The sequence below is a fragment of the Haemaphysalis longicornis genome, unplaced genomic scaffold, assembly GCF_048455015.1.
Source record: "Haemaphysalis longicornis isolate Haplotype H1 unplaced genomic scaffold, Haemaphysalis longicornis Haplotype H1 scaffold_1, whole genome shotgun sequence".
In the NCBI taxonomy this organism is placed as follows: Eukaryota; Metazoa; Arthropoda; class Arachnida; order Ixodida; family Ixodidae; genus Haemaphysalis; species Haemaphysalis longicornis.
Genome location: NW_027526203.1, coordinates 410725407 through 410750427, shown reverse-complemented (window position 1 = coordinate 410750427; position 25021 = coordinate 410725407). Strand labels below are relative to the sequence as shown.

General features: G+C 48.3%; 1 protein-coding gene and 1 non-coding gene across 4 annotated transcripts in view; both read right to left on the bottom strand.

The window, feature by feature from the left end:
* LOC144155492 (oxidative stress-induced growth inhibitor 2-like) overlaps window positions 1–25021 on the bottom strand; it is a 102208-nt gene that overhangs the window by 62524 nt on the left and 14663 nt on the right. Inside the window, exon 1 of one of the 3 annotated variants that reach the window (XM_077686972.1) lies at window positions 4978–5123. The exons of the other annotated variants lie outside the window; for them this stretch is intronic. The gene's annotated coding sequence lies outside the window, so the exon portion shown is untranslated. Of the gene's footprint in view, window positions 1–4977; window positions 5124–25021 lie in introns of those variants that run through there. 3 annotated transcript variants of the gene reach the window in all.
* On the bottom strand, window positions 8526–8598 carry Trnat-cgu (transfer RNA threonine (anticodon CGU)). The gene has a single exon. It is a non-coding gene; the product is annotated as a tRNA-Thr (tRNA).

Sequence of the window (25021 nt, the reverse complement as noted above, 5' to 3'; positions counted from 1 at the left end):
TACGAGCGTAATCCTAAATGAGCAAATAGGAACCCCCATCATGCTAGGAAACTCGGTCCGACGAGGCTGTCCCGTGTCTTCACTGCTTCTTGCCCTTCATCTGGAGCCACTGTGACGTATGGTGGCCGCTTCCAACAAAATCGGAGGTCTTGTAATGGGCGGACAGGACCCCCGTGTGCTCGCACATGCAGACCAGGTCACCTTTGTCTGCTCAACGGCTGCCCAAGCTGGGTGCGCTGATAACTGGCACACCAGTTCTGTCGTTTCTCCGGCGCTGAGCTACCCGCCGCGGTGGCTCAGTGGCTAAGGCGTTGCACTGCTGAGCACGAGGTCGCGGGTTCGATTCCCGGCCGCGGCGGCCGCTTTTCTGATGGAGGCGAAAAGCAAAAACGCCCGTGTGTACGAGATTTCGGCACACGTTAAAGATCCCCAGGTGGTCAAATCCGTAGCCCTCCACTACGGCGCGCCTCATCGCCTGCGTTGCGTCGGCGCGTTAAACCCCACAATCAATCAATCAATCCGGCGCTGAGCTAAACCTCGAATTATCAGAGAAGGCCTGGTTGGGGAGCTGGGAAAAAAAACTGTGGTTGATTCCTCTGTGATAGGAATCGGTAAAACACGAAAGTTAATTCTGCAGCGAAATCTGCCGCTGAGCGTGAATTGCGGGTCGGCGGCTGCCTTGTGGGTGTGCTTAGCGAGCGACGTCCTGCTGGCGGGTCGCTTCGGCAAAGGTGTACTGGCGTCATTTCCGTGACGGATATGACGTCAGTGAAATATCCCGGCATAACCGACTTTCGTGCTAAAATATAAAACACGAAAACGAACAACCCTAAGTGTAACGTACTCTTTAGTACTAAAGGTTGCTTCCCCGCAAGAAGACCCTGTGTGCAGGGGTGCACCCCTTACAGGCTGCTTGCTTCGTTGTACTCGCTTCACTTCCGTGGTGGAAATGACGTAAGTGAAGTCTTCGTGAATCCCGGAATAAAACACTTTCGTGTTAAAAACCGTGCAAGTGCTTCAACATGCGGCGGTCGGACCGAGTTGAATGATATCTGAAGATAGGCGTGGGTGAGGCAGTGGCGCCTCGGTGGAAAGCAAAGGTTGACACGAAAGAATGGAAGCTTCACCCCTAGAGGAACAGGAACGTATCCATTTACACAAGGTTCATTTTATCCAACATGATGGCTTACCCCTTGATCCTGCACGCAGCGCGCATTGCCACCATCGATGCCGGCTCGGCGCTACACCGGTCGTGGGCAGTGTTTCTTTGGCGCTCCCAATACACTATACGAGCTAATGCGCCGCACAAATGTCTTCTGGAGAGTGGAGGGGGAAGCTATTGGATTGATAAATGCAGAACTCAAGCTCGTAGTCCACGCACTTCTCATGTTTCCGCCACCAGGCTGATCCTTTACTTCAAGCGGCCATCCAATGTTTAGGCTCCCATCCCTTGCGGACGTGGCTTGCTACACCAGTTCCTGTCGATTACGGCTTCCGCATCACCGGGTTCTAAAGGAGGTCGGCGAGCGCGGTGGCCTCGCTGCGGATGCTGTTTTCGTGGGAGTAACTGCTCGCCGTCAACCCGCAAAAGCTGTGTCTTGGACAGACACTACAACCACCTCTTTACCGTCAGCCTTTCAATAGAGGAGCTGTTTAAGCTTTCTTCCGTCCGTGCGGATCATTAACAGTAAATTCCGCTCGGCGAAGTGGAGAGGAGAAAAATGATAGGCCAAGAATTGGGAGAAAAAGTGGCGAGGAGGCAAGGAGCCCCCCAGCAGGTGTTGGGAATACGCGCCTCAAGAGAGAAACGCTTCCTGTGGGCGGAATCGAACTTGGGTCCCTCGCGCTATGAAACCGGCGTCTATCCGATTGTGCTATCGTCGCATTCGGCGCGCACAGCATTTCCTTTGGGCTCGGAGCGCGGGCGTTGGACTTTAGCTGGGTTGAAGTGGGCTTTGGACTCGGACTTTGGCAGTTTGGATTTTGGACCTTAAGAGGGTGAATGGCGGATTTTGAATTAACTCAGTTTGCATGGAGAACGCTTCGCTTTTCAACAATCTTTCTCTTAAGGAAGGGGCAGACCTAAGAAAGGCCAAGTTAAAGCTAGTGGAGACCAGCAGCTCCGCTGTTTCCTCACTCTTCGCATTTCAACTGCGAAGGCGGCCGAATTTTTTTTGTCCCTCTGGTTGGAGACGACGTGCTCAAGCGAATTACTGAGGTAATCGCCCATCCACTTTTTAAATCGAAGCTCTATTTGCCTCACTATGGCGACCGTACGCGAAAGCGCAGTGCAGGAAGGAACTTTACACAATGGGAGGGCACATGATGATGATGGGTTTTCACAAAGGCCCATTAAGCGCCTCAAAAAAAAAAAAATCGAACCTCGGTCGATCGCGTTACGAAGCCGACGTATATCAGCACCCGCCATTCCTACACGGTTGAAGAAGTTTGGATTTTGGACTTAGACTTTGACTCAGGTTGCATGGTAGAAAGCTCTGCGTTGTATTTATTTATTTATTTATTTATTTATTTATTTATTTATTTATTTATTTATTTATTTATTTATTTATTTATTTATTTATTTATTTATTTATTTATTTATTTATTTATTTATTTATTTATTTATTTATTTATTTATTTATTTATTTATTTATTTATTTATTTATTTATTTATTTATTTATTTATTTATTTATTTATTTATTTATTTATTTATTTATTTATTTATTTATTTATTTATTTATTTATTTATTTATTTATTTATTTATTTATTTATTTATTTATTTATTTATTTATTTATTTATTTATTTATTTATTTATTTATTTATTTATTTATTTATTTATTTATTTATTTATTTATTTATTTATTTATTTATTTATTTATTTATTTATTTATTTATTTATTTATTTATTTATTTATTTATTTATTTATTTATTTATTTATTTATTTATTTATTTATTTATTTATTTATTTATTTATTTATTTATTTATTTATTTATTTATTTATTTATTTATTTATTTATTTATTTATTTATTTATTTATTTATTTATTTATTTATTTATTTATTTATTACATATTTTGGACGACGGAAGGTGCAGGGTGGGTATTTATTTAGTAATCAAAGCAAGGAATACAATTCGAATATGAACAGAGTGAAACTAAACAACAAACATCACTGCGAACGATATATGGGCTTTGTAAGGGAAATCCATTCAGCTATTGTGCAGTGAAGCAACCAATCCATGGCGCCAACTCGACAAATTCGCGGAACGATAGCAACGCAAATCAAATTAAAATGTGAACTGCGCTGTAGCACCGCGCAACGCAGGACGTCATGCTTGCACTGCGTGATGCCACTGCGCAGGCCGAACTTTTGAGTCTAACGTGATTGATTGTGGAGTTTAACGCGCCGACGCAACGTAGGCGATGAGGCGCGCCGTAGTGGAGGGCTCCGGATTATTTTTGACTACCTGGGGATCTTTAACGTGCGCCGAAATCTCGTACACACGGGCGTTTTTGCTTTTCGCCTCCATCAGAAAAGCGGCCGCCGCGGCTTTTGAGTCTAACGTAGTGTGCTCGACATCGCCAATCACAGAAATTTCATTGATGGCTGCACGTTTATCAATCGAGTACATTGGTGTGAAGCTGAACCACAAGATTGTCTTTAGTGTTGGTTAGAACGCCCTCCTGGCAACAACGCCCAGAAGAAAAAAAAATCACGGTTTCTCGTGCTGCCACCCCAGAGCGAGATGTAATGGCGAAAGCCAATGGGACCACAAATCATACGGTACCGCTATAGCATATCCTCACTGCACCTACCAGAATGATTTCACTGAGCCACTCCCTCCAAATATCCAACTCAGCATTACTAACAGCCTTGACGAAGCCGTGACAGCCGTGACGAAGAATCGCTGCGCGAACGCCTTCTAAGCGATCGGCGCGTTATAAGCGGTTGTTGTAGCAACCCAGCCTGCCGATGCCGTCTCCGCTGCTGCAGCGGCCACTTCGACATGGCCAGGGGACATGCCCTGGACACGGTTTCATACGGATCATAGTGCGGTGCGACAGCGGTTTTCGCCATCTCCCCACCCATTTCGCCGGGCCACGCGCACCCAATCCCCCTCTCCCGCAAATGCGCTTTTCTGATGACAACGGACACCACACGTCGCCGGGCACTGCGCTGAGACCTGTAAAATGACTTTCGCCTTTAAAATCCCTGGGCGCGCACACACGCACGCATGTGGGAAAGAAGAGCACCGAGGATGGATGTCGTGTGTGCGGGCCTGTAAGTAACAGTAGTTGAGCTCAATTAGGCGCTCTTCATCGTGTCCGAAAACACGTGAAGAGGCGGTGGCGCGATGGGTGTTATGCGACCAAGGCCTCGAGTGAAGGCAGCGCGAGCAGCACGGTTTCTTCGAGGAAAACGGGAGAAGAAAGTTGACGCAGTATCAAACAGCAGAAAAAGACGGCAAAGGCAGTAAACGATAAACAGGGGTGCGGTGCGACACCGTCCCGGAAGCAGCGTGCCAATAAAAGCACCACCAGAGAAATATGGGAGAATATATGCTTGATGCGGAGTGGAGTCTCCTCTGAGTCACGCAGTTGTGGAGGGACATTAATAAATTTAGATCACCCGGGGCTCAAAACGTGCGCATATACTACATGCGTTTTGCTATGTTGCCTCCATCGGAAATAGTCACGGCGGCCGGGAACCGAACCCGCCACTTCATGCTCGGCACCTACAGTACACTAACTGAGAGCCAGTGAGGCGAGTGCCGGAAGTAATCGGTGACTACAAAAGGAGCTCGAGCGACAGTTTTTCGCGTGCGAGCGACTCGTTCCAGTGCTCTTTGCGCGACAGAGTAGAGTACAGTTTGAACGGGAGTTCATGATTACAATCTGAAAGCATTGCTAACGCGAAGATACGCCCGGGAGCGCCAGCTTAGGCCCACAAACGCGGCGACAGAGCTAGCTTACCGTTGAGCGTTTGTTCGAGAGAGATAGGATGTCCAAGCGTCGCCGATGCCGCGACCGAGTTTCAAGCCACGCGCGCAGACGACGTCGGAGTGGAAGCGGCGCCTCTGCTTAGCTGACAAGGAACCTACAGTCACACCGGAGGAGTTTCGCGGTGCTCAGCGCGACTAAGCGGAAAACCGATCGTTCGCCACGCGCACTCCCCGCTTCGTAGGCGAGAATCGCGTGTAGAGAGGAGGAGCCCCGCACTCCCGTATGCGACGCGACGCGTTTCCGAAAGGAAGGCTTTCGATCGGAACAGTACTGTTTGTCTAACACCGTGAGGCAACGGGGGAGACAACGCGATGCAATTGGCGTTTGGAGAGCGCGCTGATGCCACGTGCTGCATGTAGGCTGGCATTCCGCGCGTACTTGAGCAGCGCGTCGATCAATGTGACACAATCGCTCACGCACACCTGGGCTCCAAATGACATCCACGTGTTAATGGAAGCCATAGCGTCCGCATACGCGTTAATGGAAACCTTAGGAGCCATGACGCACGTCGAAAGGTACGCAGCTGTACCCAGGTGTGAACTGCCACTGGGGGAATAAATGTGCGAACATGCTCTACAGCCGTGAGAAATATTTGCAAGGAAACAGAGGGCGCCTGCAAATGAGGACTAAGTACTGCAGAAAACGATGCCTGCATCAGCTGTTTCTAGCAACCCCGATTGTGCACAATAGAGAACTGGTATGCGCATATGTGGCATGGTCCTTTTTTGTTTTTGTAATTTCACCTATTCCACTCTGTGAAGGTGGGAGCCAGTGGAGCTTTATAGCTACCCGGAGAAGACTTAATAGAAGAACTACAAAATAAATACGTTTTGTTGGGCGATAAGTACGAGCCGACCCTCAGTTCATCAAAAATTAATGGGAGGGTAGCCTAATACAGCTCCGCTGTGAATTGTCAACGTTTCTCACGGGGCATACAAGAATAGGCACTTGGGCATTTTGAGCCATCCATTGTACACGTCTGCAACTTGTCAGCACTTGCACCGGCAAAATGGCGGAAATATGCAATATTGGTAACCACGAGAAACAAGTTTTTTTTTTTTTTTTTTAAGCGTAAATGTCTTTCACGTGCCGAATAACTCATACGATATGAAGTATATAGGCCGACGCGGCGGCTCGATTTCACTCCACCTGCGGGACGCGAGCGTTTCCACACCTGACGGAAACGCAGTCATGGCGGCCGGAAATCGAGCCCGGCCGCGCATGAATTCGTTCTCGGAAGCCAAGAGTTCACTGCGCCACTGCGAGGGACATGCGTGGCGCGAAACAAGCACTCTGCCGTTGCCAAGGCGACCACGCATGTGTAGCCTGCCCACCACAGCCGTGCCTTCACAGTTGGCTCACACTCACAGCGCGGTTTTTGTTCTGCCCGCCGAAGGAGAGGATGCCGCTCTGAGGCTGACTGTGTTACTCCTGCCGTTTACACAGATCCACGGCAATAGAAACCTAAACGAACCACCTGCGGCTATCAGCGAGCAACGTAACCGAATAAATGTCCCGCGCATATTGCGCGCGTGCGGCGCAGGCCGGGTCTACGACATGCACAAATTGGTGGTTTAGGCCAGGAGCCGTATCACCGCAGCATGCTGCCGACCATCATATACAGCAAGCACCAAACGGGTTGTCGGAACGAAACCGTCGGGCTGAAGACGAGCACACCCGTGGCCGTCGATAAATCGATCGGGCAATGCGGTTGAGTGCTTCCGACGGAGCCAGCAAAAAGACCGACATGGCGGAATAGCGAAAACCACGCCGTGCACACGCGCGTTTTACTTGGAAGGAACGTCGTTAAGCGGCGCCCTCTCGCTGGATCGCTATGTCCAAAGCGGCGAAAGTAAGCGCCGGGAGAGGCGGGGGTCCCATCGATTTTGCGCCATGATTAGGACCCCTACTTTAATGTGCAAAGGCGATACGATAGCTACTCTATAGTCACTCAGCCGGACGGCGAATTTCGAATGCACTTTCAAGGCCACAGAACGCGACCTTGCATGCAGTTCAGTCTGAAGGTCATTTGAGTACACCTATTCTTTGTCACGAAAGGGCGCCATTAGGAAATCATGAAGCGGACCATCGATCGATACATTCAGCACTTAATGAGTATACGCCACAGTGATCATTCATTCGTCCATACTGCAGGGCAGGGCTCTATTTAGCCATGGGCCACAGGCGAAAATTTCATTTTGAGTGAGAAAAGAGGGCACATCAAAGCCATATGCTCAGATTGGCAACGCTAGAGTCATGTACACGTGATTGCGCCAGTTGAAAGCACTATATGGAAGCAAACTCCGCGCACGTCACTGCACGGCACGCAGAATTCGAAATGAGCGAATTCAAATGCGTGCGACGTTCGCTCGCAAGATAAGATGTTGCAATAGCCTGTTCCGCTAATCCTGTATACTGCTGTGGAAGACACGACGTGTTAAGTGGTGTGCAACTTACAGCCGCGAAAAGTGCACATCAGATACTAGTACGTAAAAGTGGATACTAGTACGTTTACAGGCGCTATTTGTTGAATGACCTGGATCGCCTGGCGAACTGTAACGTTATAGCTTTTTTCGGACACGCCCTTTGAATATTTTATACGCTGTGGCGAATGCAGTTCATGTGATAAGAGAGGAAATAAATAAGTTCATAAGTTGACAAATTCAGCAGACGACTTTCGACATTTTGATCACCAATGCTTCATGCCAGAAACACCATGAAAAAAAATAGACGTAATACAGAACGCGTCTCTAAGAGAACTTTGGTATATATATATATATATATATATATATATATATATATATATATATATATATATATATATATATATATATAAGGTAAGTAGAGACAGAGGAGGAAATACTGTCAGGAAGTCCTCTTCCTGAAACGTCATCAAACTTTTATTTTTATTTTTAATGTCTTTCTCGTGTGTCTCGGTCTCTACTTACCTTATTTTTTCGCGCTCTGTGTGAGTTTTTTGTTTCCCGACTATATATATAAATATATATATATATATATATATATAGCGAATCAGAATAGGAAATGAGGGGTCGTTGAAAATAAGACAGAAATAAGAATTGGCAGTCAAGAAGGCCTCGGAAAGCAAAGGGGAGGATGTAGTAGCTCAAGATAAAGAATTTGGAAAATAAGAAATCTTGAGCTACTACATCCTCCCCTTTGCTTTCCGAGGTCTTCTTGACTGCCAATTCTTATTTCTGTCATATATATATATATATATATATATATATATATATAAGAAAACTTTCAACAAGGTAAAAGCACGATTGTTGCCAACATTGTTGGCAACAATCGTGCTTTTACCTTGTTGAAAGTTTTCTTTTCTTGTGTTCTCTACTATATATATATATATATATATATATATATATATATATATATATATATATATATAGAAATAATGGTTGAAAGTCAAGAATGCCTCGGAAAGCAAAGGGGAGAATGCGGTAGGTCATTAAAACAGATGAAGAATTTTGAGACAGAAAGATAGTGGAGAAAAAATGCCCGCCGGCTGGGATCCGAACCCACGACCTCCAGAATACGCGTCTGGTGCGATGACCACTACGCTACCGGCGGGGCTGTTTCCGCTCCACTTACTCGGGTGATTATGTTAAGGCATTTTTGTTTCCTGCGCTTGGGGGTGGTAGCCAGCGCCACTCAGACTACTCGGGGTGAATGGGTCCTTCTTTTTACCCCTCGGACCGTGAATCGAGTGTCTACGACATGTCGAGATTGGTCAACCAGCGTTGAACCCTCCTAAACTCCCTATGGCACCAAGACTGCCAGAACAGAGGCCGTCGATATGCATGTAGCGAATCAGAATGGGAAATGAGGGGCTCGTTGAATTAAGACAGAAATATGGGTTGGCAGCAAAGAAAACCTCGGAAAGCAAAGGGGAGAATGTGGTAGGTCACTGAGACAGATAAAGAATTTGGAAAGAAAGAAAGAAAGAAAGTGGAGAAAAAATGCCCGCCGGGTGGGATCCAAAACCACGACCTCCAGAATACGCGTCCGGTGCGATGACCACTACGCTACCGGCGGGGCCATTTTCCCCTCCACTTCTTGCGGTATTTATTTTAAGGTATTTTTGTTTCCTGCCTTGTTTTTGTTTTGTTTCCACAACGGAAGAGACATAAGCGTCAATAACCCTTGGATCTCCGGGACTGGGTTGCAAGGACTTCCGTAATCTTTCTCTAAGGATTAGTAGCAGATATCATCGCATTTCGTTTGCCCTCGTTGATTGCCCATAGGGTAATCTGATGGAGGCGAAAAGCGGAAACGCTTGTGTGTTCGAGATTTCGGCGTACGTTAAAGATCCCAGGTGGTCAAAATTCATCCGGAGCCCTCTACTACGGCGCGCCTCCTAGCCTGTGTAGCGTGGGCGCGTTAAACGTTATAATCAACCAACACATGGCGTAATGTCGTTTCCTGGTTGATATTCATCGCTGTGTGTAGTGTTATTACAACTTGTTTCGTTTGTGTATTTTATTAAAAACATTTATGAGCACCCTCTCGCACCAATTTCCCAGAGTTCTCCGGCCCAAACAAAGGCGTTCTCTCTCTCTCTCGCCTCAACTATAATTTTGCTCTGCATTTTGCCTACCGTGCTATAAAGATTGTTCTGTTGCCAATTCGGGGACCTGACTCACACTTTTCGCTCATAGCGACGAATGCTGGGAAACACGCCATTCCTTGTGAACGTGGTCACTAAGAGATGCTGTTCCGCAGTGTTTTGTCGCGTTGGCGAAGGCCTTCCGGTGCAGAACTTCATCATGTCATGGTAGCGTGGTGAACAAGCAACTTGCAGGGGGGTAGGGAGTTGCCTCCGTTCCGACGACGAAGAGCCAAGATAAAAACTTAACTTGTTTAATGCATGGCGAGTAGAGAGCAGCGATGATACAGGGAGCAGCACAGTGGCGTTTTTACACCTCGAAAGGACAGAGCAACGTCCTTAGCGGTTGGCCCATGATGCACTGCTGGGATCTCGCTCGTGGGAAACGTCTATTTATAACCAGTAGTCCCAGCCGTAAACAGGAGTTTTGCGCACGGCACCATAAGCACAAGTACACAAAACAGCCTCCAGAGGTTCTGTGATAGAAGCCGGTGCACGCTGTGCCGGAGAGAGGGCGTAAAAAAGAGTCCAACGTACGTTGCAGTCAAACATGTGCACACACAAGCAAAAGCACTCTTGCAGAGACGGAGAGGCGATGAGTCATACGCCGCCACCATCAACAGCCGCTCCGGCAGGCTCCTGGATGTCCGAGAGGGTTCTGGCCGCGCCGCACTCTCGAAGTCGCATGAGCCAAGCAAGTGGTCTTCCCCTCCAAGCATCAATGCTATGCGGGAAAGTATCAAGGCACGCCGTCGTGCTGTGCGCTGTTGAAGACCGCGCGCCGCGTCAATACACGCACAAAAAAGACGGATAGAATAAGAATGAAGTCAGTTGTTGTGGTTAACCCGTTTATTTCAGATGCCAGCGCCACGGCTTACTCCTGTCAGCGAGAAGCCAAAGGTAAGCGTTCAGAAAAAGTCGGCAGACCAATCACTCCAGATGAAGCGCAGGATTGCTTAGCTATAGTTGGCTACGTTTATACGACGGGCTCCGATGGTGACGCTAGTCCGAGAGGGATCATGGCCAAAGAGAAACTGGTGGGGTGCCAATGACTTTCCTTCGATAGCGGCGTTGAGGAGGGCAATCCCAGAGCAGATGTTGCGCGTCCATTTCTGGAGAGATTGTGCAAGACGGGCAACATGTTTGCGAGGCACGGGTCATTTTCACTATTGCAAGACTCGATGAAGTGCATACTGTCCCTGTGATGATGAGCCGCGCAGCCTTGTTGCAGCTGCGCGCGGAAAGTTTCCATACACTGGACGGCGTCTACTTGGTATTTGGCTTCCTCGGGTGGCCTTGTGGTTTGCTTTCGGTTTTGGACCCACGTTGATAGGCTCAGGGCGATAACGCTGTACTGCTGAGGGGCAGGAAAGAAGCTCCCTCGCCATCGAGTCAGCCAGGCCTTGGACACCGGCATGTCGTGGAACCCAGTGATAGCGGCGGTGTTGCCCCATGTTTTTCTTTTCTTTTCTTCTTCGATCCAAGAAAGAGCCCAATGCTACACAAGCATATGCACATTTACAGAGCGTGAAAATCGTTTCTACAAATGTGCCGATGCCGACAGTATGAGGCCGGTGAGGCGCATGGCCCGCTGTTAGGAGTCGCCATTCAAGGATTCGTGTACATGCATGTTTTTCCCTTAACTCAGTAACGCACACATGAACATGCACTGTTCTTGCACACTGATATAATTACAATGACTGTACATGGCTGTACCCGCCACGTAGCGCCGGCGTTCACCAAAATACAACACAAATATAGTGAACTTGGAAATACCCGAAATTATATATCCGGTTTTACTCTGTGATACAGCAAAAAAATATTCCGGCCGAAACTTGTGATTGCGGTATTGTCATATACCCCGTGTAATTAACAGCTGCATCATCCTCATCGTGCTTTTTTTTTTTTTTTTTTTCAGGCTGTTCTCACCCATTTCTTCGCAGCGCTCCAGCTGAACGGGTTGCTGCATGTAAGGTGGTGCCCTCAAACGGGCTTACGCAAAGTTTTGGGGGGCTTGATATCTGGTCTACTCGCCTCACGTGAGTTCGACCGATTAACTGGTTAAATAATTTACTCGCGAAAATGCAATAATAGATTGATCTGTAGGTGAATCGATCAATCGCCCACCCCTATAAGGATGGATGGCATGGATATTAGCCTGAACAACAGGCACCCGAGAGTCGATCTACAAGAGGTTAAAAAATATAAGATAAAAGGACAACACAAACTTGGTTATAAGTTAGTTGTTCATACCCCGTTTTCTGCCTAAAACACACAATCCGGTCGTAACAGCGAGGAGGTGTACCCCGGTGCTCTCCCGGAACGCGTTTTGTGCTACCAATTTTTCCGGCAACAGATCAAATTTTTCGGGACCGATTTCTCCGGAACCGATTTCTCCGGAAACATTTTTTCCTATCTTGGCTTTGGGGTCATTTTTTCTGGGACCATTTCTTTCGGAACCATTTTTTCAGGGAACAATTTTACCTACACCCGAAAAAAGACAGTAAATATTATTGACGCACAACACTTGAGAAGTCACTTACAGCAGAGGGGTTCGTCACGTAGCTTGGGCCATGTACGTCAGCAGCGCCGCTTACACGGTAGTGGCAGCGGCAGCAATCGGGGGCCCTCGAACCAACGGCTCCAATCAGCGCCCTTTCGTTGCTTTGTTTTTGCTGTGTTTGGCACAGCTCACGACAGCGCGAGGCAGAATAATTTTCTGTATTTTTTCTTTTTGTTCTTTTATCACGCCTCTCTTGGACGCCGCTTTAAAACCCGACGTTTCTTTACTTTACTTTTTGTTGATTTTGGCGCAGCCCCCTAGAGCAGAAGGCTTCAGATTTCGTCATTAAGGAAGAAATATAGATGGTGCTAGTAGGTTTGCTGACCAGGAGAAACCCCTGCAGCGCAAAAAGCGCGGATAACCGAACCACCCACGACTTCAGGTGGATAGCCTAAGAATGCCACGCAATAGAACAAGCCGCCCAGTGCACCCTGATCGGCAATATGGACGTCACGCAAGAATTACACGAGGGTCCCAAGGACGAACGACGTCCTAGTTGCGAGTGCGGAGTCTCACTAACGTGAGCGGGATGATGATGAGTTGGATGATAGTGATCCTGCTCAACGCGATCACCAAGTGCTCGGTAAGTAGCACAAAACATTATTCCAGCACGAAAACGCGTACCGCAATTTACGGCAATAAAACGCAGTGCCTTCTCGGTTCCACAGCCATTCTGATAAATCCGCAAACCCACCTCCATTTCAAAGTTTTCGCATTCGGAGAAGTATGCACGGCCACTTTATCTTCAGTCAACTCGAAACTACAGTTTTCCTGGCAGCCGGCTGCTCCATAAACGCCGCTTTCTCATTCTCTGCTGCGGCTCTTGGACACGGTGATAATTTGGCCGCACGTACACGAACGAACGAGCTGGCTGAAGTTACCATGCAAGCCACGCGGTTCTATTCCCTTAACTGATGCATTTGTAGGAAACGAACTCAGCGTCCTCAACTTAGTCGGCTCATCTGAGAAACGGGAGATAAACTGGAATTTTATGCGCCTCCTTCGCTGAAGTTTCTACGCGGAACTTTCCTAACGGCACGTTCGGCCGCGTCAAGCACGTCTGTGTGTATCGCGGCAGCATCAGATTATACTCTCAGGCGCGAAATTTCCACAGGCGGACCCGCTGACGTAACGCCAACCTCTGCGTCACGGAACGCATCACGACGGGAGCCGATGATTTATGCGGCAAACGCAGACGGCGGCCTCTTGCGCCATCGCCGAGCGCGCTGGCCTTGAAACGCAGCGAGCGCAAATTAAGCCCCGAGCGGCCGCCGTTCCGTCTGCCTCTCGCCTTGCGCCCGCGCCGGCAGTAAAGGGACGGAACACCGGTCGTCGCCGCGTGCCCTCGTCACCGACAAGTGGAAAGGTCTCCTACCCAGCAATAAAGCAAGCAAACATTTGGGCAAGTCGTAAGGTGCTGCCATTATTACCTGCCCTTGCAGTGAAGGTTGTGGCGCGGACTTCGCGGTAGGAAATTTGCGACCGTTATGCAACACGCTGCCTCCGGCCAGTTCTGCAAGTCCCCTTCTCTCCCTCCCTCCTTCTCTCTTTTTCTCACTCTCCCCTCTCCCCACTATCTCTGTCTCTATATTTCTATTTTGTTCTTCCACTCAGCCAAACTTCTCGAACGATGCGACCCTATGGGGGGATCGGTCGATCGATGATGGAAGATTCGTTGGCCGACGGCACGTAGCAGACGATGGTCTACTTCAAGCAATTGTACAATAGGTACACTTTATTTACACTCAGCAATTACAACTCAAGCCTCTGATCAGAGAAAATAGGTCGGGCGGAGGCTCGCATCCAGCGGGGCTCCCCTCTCTCTCTCCCCCCAAAATGCCAAACTCCTCAGTTTTAATCCGAAAGTACCGCCTCCGAAAGGGAAGTCACAAACAGCGAGAGGAGGATGTATTAATTACCACCACTTAACCACTGATTGCCCACCCAATAAAGAATCGTAGGTGTGTACTCGAAGAATAATCTCACCCTCACACGGGAACTCCAAGGTGTTCAGCTTCAGCAAAACACAAATACAACCAACCAACTAAAAGAAAACTTTGAGCGCTGGCCATCCACTCTCGGGCGGCCCCTTTAAAGTATTATCCGCACTATGCACGCCTATATTTGTGCTCCGCGCCGCTAAAATGTTATTGCTTTGTCAACACGCCGCGCGCATTACAACAACCGCGCTGAGCGGCTGGCCACCTACCCATTGACGTATCGCAGACATTGCGTCGCCAGGGTCAGACACGGAACGAATGGGAACTTCGCCCAGTCACTTTGAGCAGTGTAACCGTAGACAGAACGTCCGGTGTCCCCGTCGTACTTCTGACCCCTTGAACGGCCTCACAGCTCCCGTCCGTGTGCGGGCATTCCAATGGCGGTAATGACTGTCGTTAAACTGAACAGAGACATACTCTGACGGCTTCTCAAAAGGGGACGAAAGAAACGATCCGCCTCTATTGTGGTGACCGACGCGTTTGTATCGGTCGTACCTGGGCCTGCTCGTCGGGGAAACACAAAAGCCGTCCGCGGAATTTCCTCGCACGCGCCCCTCATGCCTAAGTCAGCAAGTACAAAGTGGAAACGAACACAATACAGAGAAACACGTTGAACACAAGGATACCAAGCTGCCGGGCGATTTTCGTCAATTAAGCGAGGTGCCCGAACTTTACAGGCTCTTTTCGTTTTTGTTTTCTTTGTGAGTTGCATGCCGTTAAGGTACGAATTCCGTGCCTGCAAAAAAAAAAAAAAAAAGAAGTGCGGGATATGGGATATTTTGTTTTTGTTTTTGTTTTTTATACAAACGGACCGACGTCACGAGAGGAGCGCCAGTAGTTTTGTGTAAACTCGAATACTGGGACTGCGAAAACCTTCCTGGCTTCTTCGAGTCAAATTCAGCTAAATAAAGGCGTCCAAACCGCACGCGTTCGCCCACACAGCCGCTTGAGAGTGAAAACGCATTAATGCAAACTTCGAACCAAGATAGAACCATGATGAAGACCGGTTACTCGTCACAACGAGATCACTCGCGTTACGTGTAACACCCACAAGAGCGGTGACTCCATCCACAACAGTTAATTCTCCCCTCTGGGTTCAGGGTGAGTCAGAGCTGAAGGCGCTTTGCCCTGCAGGCTCGAGGTCGCGGGTTCAACAAAGGGGCGCCGCATTTCTGCCGCGACACATTGCAAGAATCGGCGCACCTTCGCATCCCTTCCGAGCAATGCGTGCGAGCTGTGCGGGAAGCACCCCACGGGGGCAGCAAAGACGTCTCGCGTCACGTGGGGGACTAGGGACCTAAGGACCGCGAGTCGAGGACGGCACGCCGGGAAACTTTTGTAAGTAGTCCATCGGTGCTTCCAGCCTTTAGGCAGTCTCTCTCTTCATGCACGGAGAATGCGATAACATACTGCTTACGTTCGAAGAATTAAGGCACAAATATATGTTCGTCGTCGTATGTCAACCTCAGGACCAAGGCCTCTTCCGTAAACTTGCAACCTTTGCCATCCTGCACCATCCGAATCCAAATATTTGCCTGTTTTCTATCCGCTGACATTTTTTTTTCCTCAGTTGCCTTTCTGTTCCTCCGGTGGTCTGCCTGTTGTTATGATTATGACCGGTCTAGGTGCACATTCGTTTTCTTCGTTTATATGATTCAAGGCATCTTGGCATTTGAACTAGGTTATAAATGCAATATTATTATAGAAAAATCATGATGTGAGATTTCAGTATCAGACAATGTTTAATACAGAAATTTGTGCTCAAAACAAATTATACAGAAAGCAACGGCGAAGAAGCATGTCAAACGAGTTGCGCCGTAAATTGACAGCCGGCGGTTGGTAGGTACTAAAGTTGGCGTGAAGTCCGTTTCGCGCACTGAACTCTGTAAGGCACTTCGCTGCGAGCGGGCAACGCGATAAAATGAGAGCACGCTGAGCTTTGTAAGACACGATAGCCGCGTGGTCTGGCCATAGGAAACAAAGCTGAAAGATAATGCCTCGCCACAGTGTGTACACTCGGGCACGCACAGGCGCACGCGCAGAGAGAGAGAGAGAGAGAGAGAGAGAGAGAGAGAGAGAGAGAGAGAGAGAGAGAGAGAGAGAGAGAGAGAGAGAGAGAGAGAGAGAGAGAGAGAGAGAGAGATGCAATCAAGAATGCCAACGAAAGGAAGAAGTTCGCCCGTTTTTCAAAGTGGAGAAAAACCTGCTCCCCCAGTGGTACCCGAAACCACGTCCTTCGGAATACTAGTCCGATACCATATCAACTTCCCTCCATTTTTTTGGGTGTTTATGGTGGATGTAATTGCTTCCTACGCTCGGGTATGGTAGCTAGCGCCGCTCCGACGACTCCGGGTGCCTCCTGTTTCCTGAAACTGCGTTTCCATTGCACAGTGAATAATGCACCAGGGTAGTAGGATATACCTATATTTATCCAGCGCGCTCCGTGCTTGCGAAAGCCTAAACTCGAGAGCATTGACAATAAAATGCGTCGGATCTCATAAAGAGGTAACGCCATGCTCATTTAATTTCCGCGAGCTGTCGTTTCTAGGGGTCCCCTGGCGTTCACTCAAGTTTCGCCGCACGCTCCAGACTACTTGGCCGAAACACGCTTTATTAAAATTCTGCTCTAGTGCGTAAGTTGTGACGCCTGATAAGCAAAGAACGAGCACATTTACGCAAGCACATTAACGAGCCACATTTACGGGCCCGAAGACATGCGCAAAGCAATGTGAATGTGGAACAACGAAACCGAAAGCGAACGCCTTCCGCCGGAAAAAAAAGCCAAGCCGAGACAAGCGGATAGACTATGAGACGAAGATCGCCTGATCTGAGAGTACCGGAAAGCACGTTTTCATGCAGCTCAGTAAAACACCCAAGAATTTCGACAGAAGAAAAGTCCGTGCCTCAGCTTAGATGTTAGGAGACAAGGACACGACATCAAGTCACTCAACGTAAGTACAAGGAACCCCCCGTCTAGAAAGAACGTTACCAGCCTAGCAGATTCAGCGGTGACGCCCAAAGGAGCCAGACAACGACTCAGACAAAAACGCGCAGCCGTGCGTTCACAGGTGATAAAAGTTTTTTTTTTTTCCCTTCCGAAATTGACGCCTATATCGAGAGCCAGGAGAACAGTGATAAACAGTTAAAAGTTTTTCTAGTACAGCTTTCTGTCCACCAGGCACAGTGCAACAGGACCGACGGCGCCATCGAACGATTGAACCAGGCATGCTCGACCAGGAGGCTGGATAGGATTGCGTTTGAACAACGGAGTATGGAACGTGCATCGCTACTCTCAAGCGGGAGATAAACGACACTCGCGAGAATCGTCTGCCCAGGGTAGAGTCGGCGCCAGCCCAGCAGCAGGAGAAAGTGGCGGCAGAGCCCCGTCAGACGAAGCTCGCGAAACTCGAGCTGCTCCAGTTCGACGGAAGGAGCGCTAGCTGGTCGGAGTTCCGAGAGTAACTTGATCAAGCTATCAACACAAACAGCGAACTCGCGGTGTTGGATAAGCTGAGGCAGCGCAGCGCTGACTGGAGACATGGCGACTGTAATCGTTCCTCCTACAGCGCGATGCTACGAGGACCAAAACAGATAGCTGGGCGAGTTGATTAAAGTTCTTGTTCACTAGGCGCAAAAAGACAGGCAAAAAGACGGAGGTAGATGGAGGTAAAAGACGGAGGAGGCGCCCTGTTTGTGTTTACCTCCGCCTTTTCGTCTATCTTTTTGCGACTAGTGAACGAGGGCCCACTGGAGTTGCTGAAATCGCGTTTCTGGGATGAAGAGGGGGTTATGCAGGTGCACATGCAGAAGCTCTTGCACCCCTTTTCGCACGGGCACTTTCAATCGCGATTGAGTCGATCCTGATCGAACTTAATCCGGATCGGGTGCTGCTACACGGTCAGTTCCAATGGTGATCGTGTGCGACCCGGCTCGGCTCAATCCTGGTTTCCGAAGAGCGATTGAGGTTGACACGTGCTACCGGAACGGTGATTCCCCACAGAGCAACGCCATAGAAGGTGGCAACTTGAATTAACGCTAGAAACTGCATCAAATAACTTCACTAAAATGAGGAGCGTGTGGTATAATCTATATACTTAAGTATACTTGATGTCAAGGATGTGACGGAAGCCCGTCTGGTCGGGATGACCAAGGCTTCCGTGTGGGAGCCGAAACGTTAATTTCCTTTAAACTGAACTGACTTGTGGTCGGCGTCGTTGTCTTTGTTCTTCAAAATACTTAAGTATACCCGCCTGAAAACAAAAATGGCGTCGTCACCACAGCTGGAGTACAGTATCGAGAACAGCAGTCATTGCTAGTGCATCTTGCAGCACGGTCACTGTTTGGACAGATATGAAGAAACACAGTAGAAATCGTCGCAAAAGAAGTGCTGCCGCCTGGAAATTCTCAGACAGCCCTGCCTCAAAAGGCCAATAAAGCTATTGTATGCGTTGGAAGTAACGTAATATTGAAAGAAAAGGACTCCCCTCATCCGATAGAAAAGGAAGGGCGGAGGGGGCTGAAGACAATTATACCGAAACTGAAGAGGAAGGGCGAAGTCTGGCCAGGAGACGCCTACAGCCAAAAATTTTTAAAGTCAAAAGCCGATGGCGTGAACTGAAGTACCGAGAACCACATTTTCATGTAGCTCCGTAAAAACTTCAAATAGATCCGTCATTGTTTGTGTTGAGCGACGTCTCTTTAACCAACGCCGCCTGTATAAATATTGCCTAACGCGTCGACCGCTTTCCTATGGGAGTGGTAGGGACGCTTAGTTCAGGCGCTCATCCGCCATGTGGCGCGCGCCGACGGACGTCCCGCCTTACGTCACTGCTCGCGAGTCGCGAACACTGCACCCACTTCTACAGCGTGTGTCTGTCCGATTGCCTCGATGGCGTAGGAGCACTGCCTGGGGAACGCTAGACAAACTGTCAACTACTTTGCATAGTTTCCGAGAAGCGGCGCTGGCTGGCGGACACGAAAGCACGCAGGAAGGCTACGGAGCGGGAAAGGGCATGAGAGAGCAACAGGAGAGTGGCTGTTTGGCCATTTTTTCGCTCACGCGTTAGGCAAGGATTATACAGGCGGCGTTGCTTTAAGCATTCCCACAGTGATGACTAGAGACCAGAACTTTACTGTCGTTTAGGCACATATAGGCTCAATTCGTTCGTATTTACTTCAGCAGCGCATTTTACGAAATTTTTTACTTGCAGTAAAAACAGCGGACAAGTCTTGTGCTTTGGGAAAGGAATTTTATTTTCTTCGTGAAAATAACCCACATCAGAGTTGCTATCTTAACAGATTTACGTGGAATGCGGGGTGATTCGACAACAAACTGAATGCTTAACAGCCATGACAAACCGGACCCATCTCGATGATTTGCTGCTTGAAGTTGTACCTCCTTTCAGTCGATAATTGTGTGCTAAAAAACAACGCTCAACGTGCACTGAACTTGGTGGAGCGTGCTTGTACTTCAGTACGCCCAGTGCCCTAGTTCCACCTGGAATACCAGAATCAGGGTGTCGAACCGGAATCGAACAGAACCGAAAACCGGAACCGAACCAATATTTATCCCGCAACTGAACCCGGACCCGAACCGTTATTTTTTGAGCTTGCTGATACCAAACCGGAACTGAACCGAAAAAATAAATAACGGTTAGCGGTTCACGCCGAAACGGTTCGACCATCTGCTATTGATAACGCATGGTAAACGCTATTCGGTGCTTTTCTCTTTCGCACCATCAATTTCGTAACATCAAGGGAGATATGCGCACCAATGTTGCAATGGTATGCTGCTGCTGGTATACCGCGTGCAGAGTGCAAGGCTGAAGAAGACACACTGTCGGTATCCTGCAGGCGATATGAAACATCGACTTTGCCCTTCGTTCGCTGCGACGGTATAGGAGCAATCAGGCTGCAATTAAGATTGTTGCACTGCGCAAAGGTGAAGGCCCACATTGTAAACGTTCCTTCTTGTTGCATTTCATAATTTGCTTGAAGGGGTCCCACACATGAAACGTGTAAATACTTGGCAAGTGTTACTCGAAGGAGTGATTCAGTGGCTGAGCCACTGGCGAGGATATATCTTCGATTGACGCCCCCGGCCGCTGCATTTGTGAAGACGAAAACTAAAAACGCCTTTATGTCGATATTTGAACGCTGGTTAAAGATACCCAGGTGCATGCTCAAAATTTTCCTGTCGCCCTGCAATATACGGCGCACCTCAAAGCACAGGCATAGCTTCGGGGCGTCAAACTCGCAACATTTTTTGCGAACGTGTTCGCGCGGGGAAAGAAAAAAAAAGAAAAAAAAGAGAAAAACCCTATCACTTAAGTTTAAATTATTCCACATAGAGTTCATACAGGAATACTTTCTGCTCTTTTTCGTTGCCTTCAGCCATCGCACATGTACAAAATCAAGTGTTGTATTGCCCTCTAGACGTCTCTCCTTTGTCCGCCCGTTCAAATAACTAAACCTGCCATCACTGCGATGTCAACGAGTGCCGCTGTGCCGCGTACAATCGTTAGTTCATCACGACGCGTAGAGCGGGCAAGTTTGGACCGGCCATTTGCCCCCTTACGTTGACGTCAGAACTTTGTTACAAACCACTCTAGCATGTCACCACCATACAGCCAACAAGATCATATCTCGTGCTTTGTAGCTACAAAACTACACACACATGGAAACATGTTTTCGAGGCATATGATAAAGAACATTTGATTGATTGTAGGGTTTAACGCGCTGACGCAACACAGGCGATGAGGCGCGTCGTAGTGGAGGGCTCCGGATTAATTTTGACCACCTGGGGATCTTTAACGTGCGCCGAAATCTCGTACACACGGGCGTTTTTGCTTTTCGCTTACGATAAAGAACAACTTTGTCGATTTGTGAAAGTTAAAAAAATCCAAGATGGAATTTCTTTATGGTTTCAAAATTAAAATTCCTGACTCGATTTCATTGCAGAGGGCTTTTAAAATAAATCATTTATTCTACATAAACTAGGATTGGGACGACAAATAAAAAATTACGGGTGAATAATACTAAAAAAAATTGAACTCCTGAGCTTGCCAAAACGTAGAACGGAACCCAACATTTTGGCAATTTCTGAATATGGGCCACGCTTGTTATTTTAATTCTGGAAAAATCCTTACCTAAATCAAAAATAAATAACTTAACTCCTTTAAAAGTATGCATAGTCTCGAGACAAAAAGGCCTGCGGTGTTAGCGGCAATAGTTCGCGTTTTGAAGAGGAAAAGGTTCGAATTTTGAGTGATCCGTCCAACGTGCATGTGGCCCAATCCGTCTTTGCGATTTTCTTAGAAAGGAAAAGCTTGCTTCCTTCAAAATAACACCCCATAAGTTATGCGTTGCGTCAAGCAGCTATATATTATTTTTCGTCGAACTAAAAATGTCGAGGAGACACACTTGTCCCATATCTCTACAAAATACTCCAAACTATAGTCCCTAGGACGACATAAGTGCTGGTGGAGAAAAGTGCAGGTGAATATCATTGCCTCGTTTGTTTTACCTTATATCTGGCCCAATAGTTTAAAGCTTGTCTTTGAAAACGCACCACCGTCGTGAAAAGCAGTATTTTAATTTTTTTATATTTTGTGTTTATGGTCGCTTTAAACTAGAAAACACTTTTTTCTAACATCGCGGAGAACTCAACGCATCGAACCGGTTTGGTTCCATGATTTGTTGAACCGGAACTGAACCGGAACGAAATGAATTCACCCGAACCCGAGTCGTAACCGAAACGGTATTTTTTTTTTTTGGTTCGACACCCTGACCAGAATATTTGCTGCACACAACCTTCGGCAGTTCTTTTTCCAGAGGAAATCCAGGAATTTCATGTCAGATAGAATGTCAGAATGTCAGACAGGAATGGCTCTATCAGCAACTGGTCCTTCGGGGATGGTGGCGGGTCTGTCCTGAACCTTGGAAATGAGCTCAGCATTCTATAGTCAGTAGAAGTCGTCGCAAAAGAATGGCTGCCTCCTGGCAATGCTCGAAGAGTACACCCTCAAAAGACCAATAAAGCTATTGTATGTGTTGGAAGCAACGTAATATTGAAAGAAAGGACTCCCTCATCCGACGGGGGAGGAGGGAGGGGGGGGGGGGGTAACTGCAAAGCTGTTAATACCACCGGCGAGTGTTATTGTAGTATTTTTCCGCCCTCAGCCGAGTTTTTTAAGGGGCAACAACGGGCTCTGGTGGAAGAGGCACAATCAGTAACTGCTGCTTGAAGGAACAACTGCGCCTCGAATAAATATCTTAATGACTGCAGGTATTTATTCGTTGACAGAGCATAACAGCCTCCTCAGCTCTTCACAACACCGATGAATCCCGTATATAGTACTACAGGGAAGCGCAGTAATCTCGTACAAATTACTGAGCTATTCTGTTCTGCAGGAGCACATGACTAGCGAAGCTGCGGGAATAGCTGCGGGAATAACACCATTCACTAACTATGCACTATAAACCGATTATCAAGGTCGAGCACGGTTTGCGTTTGTCGGCGTGTTTGGCGAGCCTCGCTAATTTTTTTCGCAAAGGGCTTGCGACAGACACCCAGTTGCGGGCTTCTGAATCAAGGACACTCCTTGCAGAACATCGACAGGAAAAAACAGAAAAGGCACATATAACAAATAAAAGGCATTTTTAGGCGCCAAAAAGCCCGTTAGGCCCATATGGTCAAAATAGACGCCAAAAGCCCCATATAGTCAAAATAGGCACTTACAGGCACAATAAACCGTTGCTTAAAATGATCCCCTCTCCTTAGTTGTTGCTTATATTTCTTATATTGCTTATAATCGGCTTGGTACGCACTCAAGAAAAAAATAGGCATTTTGGCCGAAGTTCGGGTCTCTAACGCTACTCAACTATTCGGTGCCACAGAAAACCAACTAACTTTAGCATTTCTACGGAAACTGACACTGCTGACGCAGCAGTGTTGCATCACTTTGCCGCCGTCAATGTGCCGCCGTCAAGGGAAGCCCATCAAATGCGTTTTAACAACCATTCTTATATTAAGGGCACTAAGCGAGACCCCCCGGCATTGGAGCGACTGCGTTCTTTCCTATGGCGGGAACGACGACAAACGTCACTATACAAATGTTTAGATAACCAATGCTGTTAGATGGGGAGGGCGAGCCCTACGGCATTGTCTTTACTTCAGCGGCGACCCCGCAAGACCTCTGAGACAGCCGCTTGGCCCTCTCAAACTCGGGCGAGCACCAAAGTGGGGCAGAAAAGGTGACCCGTAAGTGGGCTAGGCAAAGATTCTCTTTTTCACTGGTCAGAAGCATTACTGGGCCATTGATCATATATTTCTTGTCTGTGCCTACGTCTCCCTCACTGCGTTTATTAGGTGGCGCGTGCGCCTGTGCAAAAATTGACGGGCGATTATGATACTTCCTCATGTGATATTTGGGCGCAGCCGCAGTGCCCTGAGGCAGCACTCACTCGTGGGTTCTCTCGACGGCAGCGATGAGGAGCCTCTCCGTCGGCGGTGCGAAGTGCGTCTCAGGAAGCGGCCGCGAGCTGCGTCTTGAGCGAACGCACATCATAGACACGCGCACGCCTCCCTCACGTTTTCGCCAAGCGTCGCGCCGTCGAGCGCCTCGTGCGGGCACAGCATACTGCCCCCTCCCCTCCCCCACTGCACACTTTCGGAGAGCGCTGGCTCGCGCCGCCATGGCGAACCACCCTCCCCTCCCAATTTCGCGACACTCTCCTTCTTTGCTTTCTTTCCCTCCTCGGTCTTACCATTGTTCGCCTTTTCTTTCACTCGTTGGTCTTCCCATCGTTCGCTCGGTAACGACGACGGCGACGCGGTTCAGCCCAGAGACGGGCGACAAAGGGCTGCGCCCTAAAAACTCACGCACGCACACATGCGCGTGTGCGTGTTACTGGGGGCGTACCATTAGACGACGAGGAGGGCAAACTTTACTCCAGTCAAAAGCACAGAAGGGTGTGCCCCCCATCAGTCGGCCCGAATCTCTTGGGATTCGGCGGCTCCTATAGGGCGAGACCGGTGACTTTTCTCTGAGTGCTGGAGGCCTGGCTGAGTAGCAGGGCCTACCAAGACGCAGCATTTCTGTTAGGCTTTTTCTATGAGGGACACGTCCAAGCCACGCGGACGAGATCCGCTGTTTCCTTGCATTTTTTGCATTTGGAATCGAATAATTTCGGGTGCCACTTACTGTACAATAACGGGTTTGGAAGACCCCCGCCTGTAACCTTCTCCAGTATATTTCTTCTTTCCTACGAAGCTGCGGATGAGCAGGGGGTAGCACTTTCCTCGCCAGTCCATAGTACTGTATTATTTCGTGGAAGTTTCCTGGCCCGTCGTCTGGCCTCGGGAGGGGCTCCGCGTGGATAAACTTTTGACGCATCGTACATGCTATAACAATATATATAGGTACTTTTGCGATGACTCTCAGCACCTGCTCAACAGCCATCTTTGAGGCACTATAATACAAGAAAGAGTTGCGCGTGTTAAGCGCCGAAGCTATGAGGGCTGAGGCAGAAAAGCATTCCGGCATCCACGACCAAGCAGCCACTAGAATCTTGTTGTTGTTGTTGTTCCTGGTGACGTGGACATACCCACGTGGGGGATTGGCCAGGAATCGGGCGTGAGAAGGGCTAATGCACCCTCTTAAAACACTGGAAAATTATAAACCTAGCGATTTATAGAAATCGACGGCGATCATGACAGCGCGAGGCAGAGAAATGAGATGATGACAGTAGATGAAGACGACGCTGGTGCTTGCAGCGTCTCTGGGTGGGTATATAATGGCCAGTGCAGAAATTGGTGCGAAG